This window comes from Cricetulus griseus (genome assembly GCF_003668045.3).
Source record: "Cricetulus griseus strain 17A/GY chromosome 1 unlocalized genomic scaffold, alternate assembly CriGri-PICRH-1.0 chr1_1, whole genome shotgun sequence".
NCBI classification, from domain to species: domain Eukaryota; kingdom Metazoa; phylum Chordata; class Mammalia; order Rodentia; family Cricetidae; genus Cricetulus; species Cricetulus griseus.
This window is the reverse complement of record NW_023276807.1, coordinates 158,740,998-158,748,760: the sequence shown is the minus strand read 5'-3', so window position 1 is coordinate 158,748,760 and position 7,763 is coordinate 158,740,998. Positions and strand designations below refer to the sequence as shown.

The 7,763-nt window shown below is 39.6% G+C and overlaps 1 pseudogene; it reads left to right on the top strand.

Moving 5' to 3' along the window:
- The first annotated feature begins 1,406 nt into the window (after window positions 1–1,406).
- LOC100760445 lies at window positions 1,407–7,166 on the top strand (annotated as a pseudogene).
- The last annotated feature ends 597 nt before the right edge of the window (window positions 7,167–7,763 follow it).

Here is a 7,763-nt window from a genome sequence, read left to right as displayed (position 1 = left end):
CGGGGAGCAGGTCTTGCAAATGTCCAAAGCCGCCACCTCTACTTCTGTTCTCACGGGCTACCCAACTCTATATGACTGTCAATGCTCCTGCCGATTGCTTAGAGCCTGTGAGTCAGGGCTTTCAACTGTTTTACCAAGATGTCTTCAGATGGAACTAAGACAGTCAAGCCAAAGTGATTCAAACCTTGCTAAGCAACAGAGACTAGGCAGACACATGAACAGACAGTTCCAACAGGAGATGTAAGCAGCCCTTAAGCTTCAAGGCAATGAGTCCATTCACAGCCCAACCACCAGCCCTATAACAAAGTAGCAAGAGAAATATATCCATTTAATGAAATATTATCTATTTTAAAAAATATTTCATTGCATTCCCACTTTTATGCTAAGGTGCCAAGAATGGCCAGGCATAAGGAAACAAGACTGAAAGTATGAGCTAAAGCCACCGGATAAAGAGGAGACATGCAGCCAAGCCTGTCCCTCCAGATTCTTCTTGCCCTCTCAGCACAGCATCCCCCTCCTTCCTCCATGGGAACAGGGTACAGGGTATGCTGCAATGCCTCTTGGAATGAGGGTCTTAAGATCTATCATCAGACAAGGTAGGACTTGGAAAGTGTTTCAAGCGTTTGTGTCTGGTTTTGGAGCGTAATGGTTCTATGACCTACTTTAGGTAAGAGGATTCTCATTCTCTATGTCCTGCCCTGGGGAGGGTGGAGCATGCAGCTGGAGAAAAGGACAGAAGAAGGTCGGCAAGCATCTTTACTGAAGCACACAACCCCACCCGCAGTGTCTTTCGGGTCTGGGTACTTGGCATGGTAGGTCCCATTCGTGGGGGTTTCTTTTCCTGAGCCCCAATAGGGACACAGTTGAAACTATACAATCCTTGTTTATCACATTCACACTGACAACATACATATCAAATTCACATTGACAGTTCACAATCACAATATGTTGTGTGATTACACACACCATATCATTTCAAGTGACGGCTTCAAACACTAAAATGTGACTCTTTCTTTAGGTCAAGGACACTCCACAGACCAAAAGGCTGTTGTAAGCTCTTCCAACTCTGCAGCCAGGAGTCATGGATAAATCTGGCATTCGGTTTTATCCACCTGAAACTCTCACACACATGTGTAATCATAATGTTTTCATTGGACAAATTAACAGAATCAAGGAAAGTGAGACAAGCATGGCTATAAATTGTTAATTATTCAAAAGAATTTATAAACACTAGAGGTTTATTACTCATCTTTCTTCCTTTGTATATGTTTTCAATCAATCTTCTGAAATTTACAACAACAACAACAAAAATCATTAAAGTCCCAGGGTAGGACAGTTGATAGAAAACATCTTTCATTATTCAAAGTTATTCTTAATTACGTGTGCACTTGTAGGTGGGTACAGACATGGATGCCAGTGCCTTCAGAAACCAGAGGTACTGGATACCTTGGGAGCTGGAATTACAGGCAGCTGTGAACAACCTAATTACGGTGTTGGCAATCACATTTGGGTTCCCTGAAAGCATGGTATATGCTCCACTGAACCACTTCTCTAGCCCTAAAAAAAAAAAAAAAAAAAAAAACTATTTTTAAATAGTGCAATATCCGAAGAAAATGTACAGATGACCAATTAAATACAGAAAAGAACAATATCACTACACTTCAGTGAAATGCAAAGTCACAATATGATTCTACGTTAGACCTAAAATGGCTACAATCAAAAACAGGAAAATATCAAAATTGGTAAGGATGTGGAAAAACCAGAACCCACATATATTTTAGGTACCACTATAAAATGGTATATTTTCATAACAACTTGTCTATTGTGACTTCTTTTATTGATTTATTATGAAAAAAAAAACTTAGGAGTTAAATACTAGGGAAATAAACCTGAAGATCTACGGAGCCATAAAAAAAAAACAAACACCAGCTCTCTTCTCCACCTTTCCCCACTTGAAAAGGTCCATGCATCTCCTTAGACCCCTCTTCCTTACTCATGTGTGTCCCTCTAGCTTCCTCTGTCTGACAGAAAACTCTACGGTCCACTCCAGGCAGCTTAGTGTGGACTCCACCCTTTGAACCAAGGTCCAACTTCATTGGCAGTATGGAAGCAACAACACAAACAAATCTCCAACACTTCACCTTTTTGTTCTAAAAAGGGAAGGGTTTTAACTCTAACATAGTGAAACTATATACAATAAAAACAATTATCATGAAACACTTCCTCAATGTCCAGTCCATTAGTACTGAGCAATTTCAAAGAAAATACTCCAGATGTATCCTATCTTGGTGAGTTCAAATATTTTTACCTCGTTTATTTTCTATTAAAACTACAGAAAATTATAACTATTTAATCTTCAACCCCATCAGAGACCTGAGAAGAATGTAATATTACATGATTAAACAGGAAGTACAGAGCAAGCAACTTCCAAAACTAAGAAATGATAAAGACATCTGGCTGCTCGCCTAGGATATCTGACAGACTTTTCTGAGAAGCAGGAATTTCGAAGGATTGTCCTACCTTGCTTTGTCAAAGTTCAGCAGTTGCCTTCTTTTGTGACCTGCTTCTACAATTTGGACAGCATACTGTCAGCAGTCAAGGCAGTGTCTCTGTCCAGTGTCTAACTTTGCCACAAATGAAAGCAAACTCTGTATGGAGGTTCTTTGATGCCCATCATTCTTTTTGAAGTAAGTTGATGTTGCCAGGAGAAGACATGTCTCACTGTCATGAAAAGCCTTATGTTTTTAAAACATTTTAAATGTCAAATTCTGTAGGTCTCTGAAGTGTTTGAAGACTATTTAAATATATCTGGTTGACCTTGAAAACATACCTAACATGACTATAAGTTTGATAGTTATAGATGCTAACTATTAATCTGTCTTTCTTTATTAACCTTAATAGTTTTTAAGGACTAGAACTTTATATTACATTTTTAAATGAGCTGTATAGGTACAATACCTTAAACAAGAATAGAAGCATATACACAGTATAACAAAAAGTAACTCTAAATTTGCATCAATATATGAAAATTCATACCAAGGTAAACTATTTGAGACTGGTAGTTGCTTTTTTAGCTTGAAAGCAGATTTAATAATCTACCTTTTAGCCTATCATTTCTATATTCCCCCTTTTTCTTTTCAGAACAAGATCCCTGAATCTAATCTCCTGTTGCTTTGTTTCCCCCATGATCATGACCAATAACAACCTTGTAACCAACTAAATGATGACAAGCATACACCGAACTATCAAAAGCCACCCACTCCACCTCTTGGGAATGTGAGCATCATGGTCTTAAAATTACTTCCTGCTGTCTGGGGGCAATGGTATCTTTAGAGAACACTGAAAAAAAAAATGAGATAAACATCAAGTCCTGGGAGAACTAGCTGCTGTCCAGTCTCAGTGTGATGGGAAAGTGCAGGGCTTATCTGAAGTCCCAACTGGGGTAGTCTATGAGGCTGGACCATCTTATCAAACTACTTTGAAGCTGTCCTGAGCAATTTGTAGTGCAAAGCTGATCTTTGGGTGGTGTTTGTCAGCCTAGCGGCATTACCACAATCCAGATGGATTCACCATTCTGGGGCCCCAACATCATTCTGGAGTTCTCAAAGGTCATTGTTAGGAATTGTCACATTTCACTGCAGAAAAGTTTAACATTTTAAATGTCATATGCAGCAGATCTCAGAGATGTTATAGGATCATAGTCTATTAAATACATTTGGGGTACACCAGCTTAATTCCTAATTACCTGCTTCAGATTCAAGCCTGAAATCACATACAGGCAGCTAGATGAACCTATTTCTAGAATTAGGTAGTACTCTATATAACCGTTAATATCACAACATAAAATATCACAATATAAAACACAAAATAAAATCACACACACACGTATGTGTGTGTGTGTGTGTGTGTGTGTGTATAAATCCTATAAATTTTGAGATGATATTTATTCCTTAAGAAAAGTTTTTAAAAACCCAAATAAAACTAATGGATTATGATTATTAGTGGCAATAGAATAGTCCCTTAATTTTGGTTTTCTTCTACCCCATACCAGGTGGCTCTTTTGACATGAGACAGAGACTGGATTTTCCTATAACAAGCATACATTGATTTAAAGAAGAGAGCCACACTCCAACTCCAAAGGCAGTTTTTGTTTGTTTGTTTGTTTGTTTGTTTTGTTGGTTGGTTGGTTGGTTGGTTGGTTGGTTGGTTGGTTGGTTTTTCGAGACAAGGTTTCTCTGTGGAGCTTTGGAACCTATCCAGGCACTCGATCTGGAGACCAGAGCAGTTTTAATTTTTAATTAAGTTGGGACTACCCTAGTCAGTTCAGAAGATCACGTCTTAAAGCTATAATTCTGGGGTTGTGGGGTAAGGGTCTGTGGTAGAACACTTGCCAAACATGTACAAGCCCCAGCATCCACCCCTGTGCTACAGAAAGAAGTGGGGGGAGGGGGCGGTAAATACTTTCATTCTGTGCTTCCTTTCTATTCTGGCCTGCCGAGGGCAGCATTGTGTCTTTAAGCCAGGTCACTTCATGATCAAAATATCTCCTCTGTTCTACTACACCACCACCCACCCCATCACAGACAGAGGGACAAGACACTAGCACTCCCCTGGATCCCTTTCTAAGCCAAGGGAAGACATCTCAAAAGCCCTCCACCGTTCTTGTTAGGACTTACATTGCATGTCACAAATTGAGCAGTAGGCATTCTGAGGGAAACCACAGAAACTAGCCTCAAACTAAGAATCCTGGGACACTGCTCACCTGGGGCCCTGATGTCTCCTGAAGGACAGAGAGAATGAATGAATGATCTAAAGAGAATACATGATCTAAACCACATGATCTAAACCACTTTCCAGGTCCCATGGCTATGTTTGTTCTTTCCTAAGAGTAGGCTAGCTTTTTCACTATATTCCTTCTCCCACTACAAAGGAAAGCATAGGTCACACCTCCCCTGAACCTTAATATAATACAATATTCTGGGAAATCAAATACACAGACATTTTGAAATATCAGTGTATTAAGAAATGAAATTACTCTAATAACTCATAACCAGTCCTTCTAAAAATCAGGTGATAGCCAATGCTTTGTTCTTTAACAAGAATAAGGAAGACCTGGATCCATTTCTTAGCTGATCATTAAGGGTAATTTTAATCACCCATCATAATTTATTTTTGGCCTATAACTCAAAAGATTCTGAAGAGGCCATAACATACTCTTTTCCTTTCCCAGCTACTTACAATGTGAACAAATTATACAATATTTACATTCAGACTAGTGAAAAATAGGAATGAAATTGATGTCGAGTCCTGTCTCCTCTGGCAAGAAATACTATACATCCTGCATGGACTAATTAAAGGAAAAAAAGCACCATCGATCTCATTAAGAGATGCAGTTCCAATGGAGCTGTGGTTTCTAATATCTAACATGTATTTATCAAAAACTTTAATGTATTTATGTTGTTTTGCTCGACCGTGATAACTCAATCCAAGAGAAATCACTTAACATGTGAAGCCTTATATTCACAAGAAACATTACAAATGCTTTTGCTCTGTATTTATAGACATACTTTGTTGCAGAGAAGTATCATAAGGTGATCAATAAAAGACTTAACAGTCACAAAAATAAATCACATTTGGATAAGTTCTGTGCACCAGAAATGAAGTTTCATGATAAATATATTTCCTATAGCTAGGGATGAGTTTGAATAGTTGATTGCGGATGCTAGCAGGAATCCAACTGATACAGTCTTCAGATTCTGTCAGATACACGTTACAAAGAGAGGTTTGTAATATTCCTAATACTCCAGTGTTTCTCATGACCAAGCCATCATATGCATAGCAATCTGTGCATCCCCTGTATTCACCCATGTACATGGAGGGGGGAAACTGGGGGTAAACCCCAGGCCTTCACAAAAAATGTGCAGCTGTCCTGCTGTGTACAGACATTTCCCTCTAGACACCCACCACCCCTGGCTCTAACACTCTTTCCACCCCATCTTCAGCAATGATCCCTGAGCCTTGGGGTGTGGGTGGGTAGAGAGAGAGGGAGATGTGAGGGTTGATTCCCTTCAGAGCTGAGCATTCTCCAGTCACCTAGACATTGCAACCCTGGTCAATTATGGTCTATTTGTTAATCACTACTACAAATATGAGCTTCTCAGATGCACTGATCTGCAAGTAAAACAGTAAGTCATCATTAGGAGAAAGTTTAATACCACATCTATTTAGAGTATAATAGTAGTACATTCTCCCCTAGAGCCTATGAGCTGCCTGGCTATAGACTCATGGACAGTAATGGTGTCATGTATGTGTTGTGTATTGTGGAGCAGGACTTAAATCCAACCAGGAAGTGGTTGAATACCCCCATGGTGTTTGCACCACTATTGCACCAGTGGGAATGTCTTGACAAGACAGTTTGTTTGTTTGGAGATGTTTTGTTGATCTTGCTGTTGTTCAAGATAAGGTCTCTCTATATAGTCCTGGCTAGCCTGGAATGACAAGAACAGCTCTGAAACTTGGTGAGACCTGCCTGCCTCTGCTTCTCAAATAATAGGATTAAAAGTGTGTCATGCATTCATGAGCAGACATGAAAACTGAATTAGTGAGGCTTCCTATGAAAAAGACAAATAAGAATAAGAAAAGGGAGAGCCTGTAGAGAAGTTACTGAATAAAATATTTAAGGTAGTGCCTGCACTGTTATAACCTTTAGTTTACCTGAGTTAAGATTTTGAGATCATCAGTAATAATATTCCCTCTTTTTTTCTGCTTGTTTGAAAGCTTGCAATAAAAATAAATTCATGCAATGAAATATTAAAGAAAAAAGTGTGTGTCACGAAGGAGGAGCTGCTAAAACAACTAGTCGATCTGAAGGTGGAGCTGTCCCAGCTTCATGTCGCCAAGGCGACAGGCGACACCTCGTCCAAACTCTCCAAGATACGAGTCGTCCACAAATCTTTGCCCATGTCCTCATCATAATTAACCAGACTCAAAAAGAAAACCTCAGGAAATTCTACAAGGGTAAGAAGTACAAGCCTCTAGGCCTGGGATCCAAGAAGACTAGAGCTATGCGCCGCCAGCTCACTAAACACAAAGAGAAGCTGAAGACCAAGAAGCAGCAGAGGAAGGGCAGGCTGTACCCTCTTGGCAAGTATGAGGTCAAGGCCTGATGGAAAGGCAATAAAGTGCAAGACTGGCCAAAAAAAAGTGTGTGCCACTAAATCCAACATTGACACAATATTTTTAAGGTAGAAGGAGGTATATGGTTTTCAAATCCATGTAGGGGCTTTTCTTTGTCTATTTGTTTATGGCATTGTTTTTGTAGATTTTTTTTTCTTTTGAGGTTATAAGAGTGAAATTGGGGTGGGGGATTGAAAATAAGACAACCTCCTTGACTCAAGAGAGCTCTGATTTAAACAAACAAACAAAAAGATTATCTCTGAGCCTAAGGAAAGGTTCCACATCTTTTAAAAGATATGGCTATAAGAAAGGTTCCTGAAAGAAATTAGGCTCCTTATAGCTGGAGTACCAGCATGGGACTGATCCAGACACCAGGAACATGGGTTTCTATGAGGAAACCTCAGAAATCTATGGGACCTCCTGTAGAAGTCCAGTATTTATCCCTAGCATAGGTGTTTACTTTGGGAGCCCATTCCATATAGAGGAATACATGGGGGTGGGCCTAGGCCCTATCCCAAAGGATTTGAAAGACTCTGATGACACCCTATGGAAGGCCTCACCATCCAGGGGGAGCAGAAAAGATATGT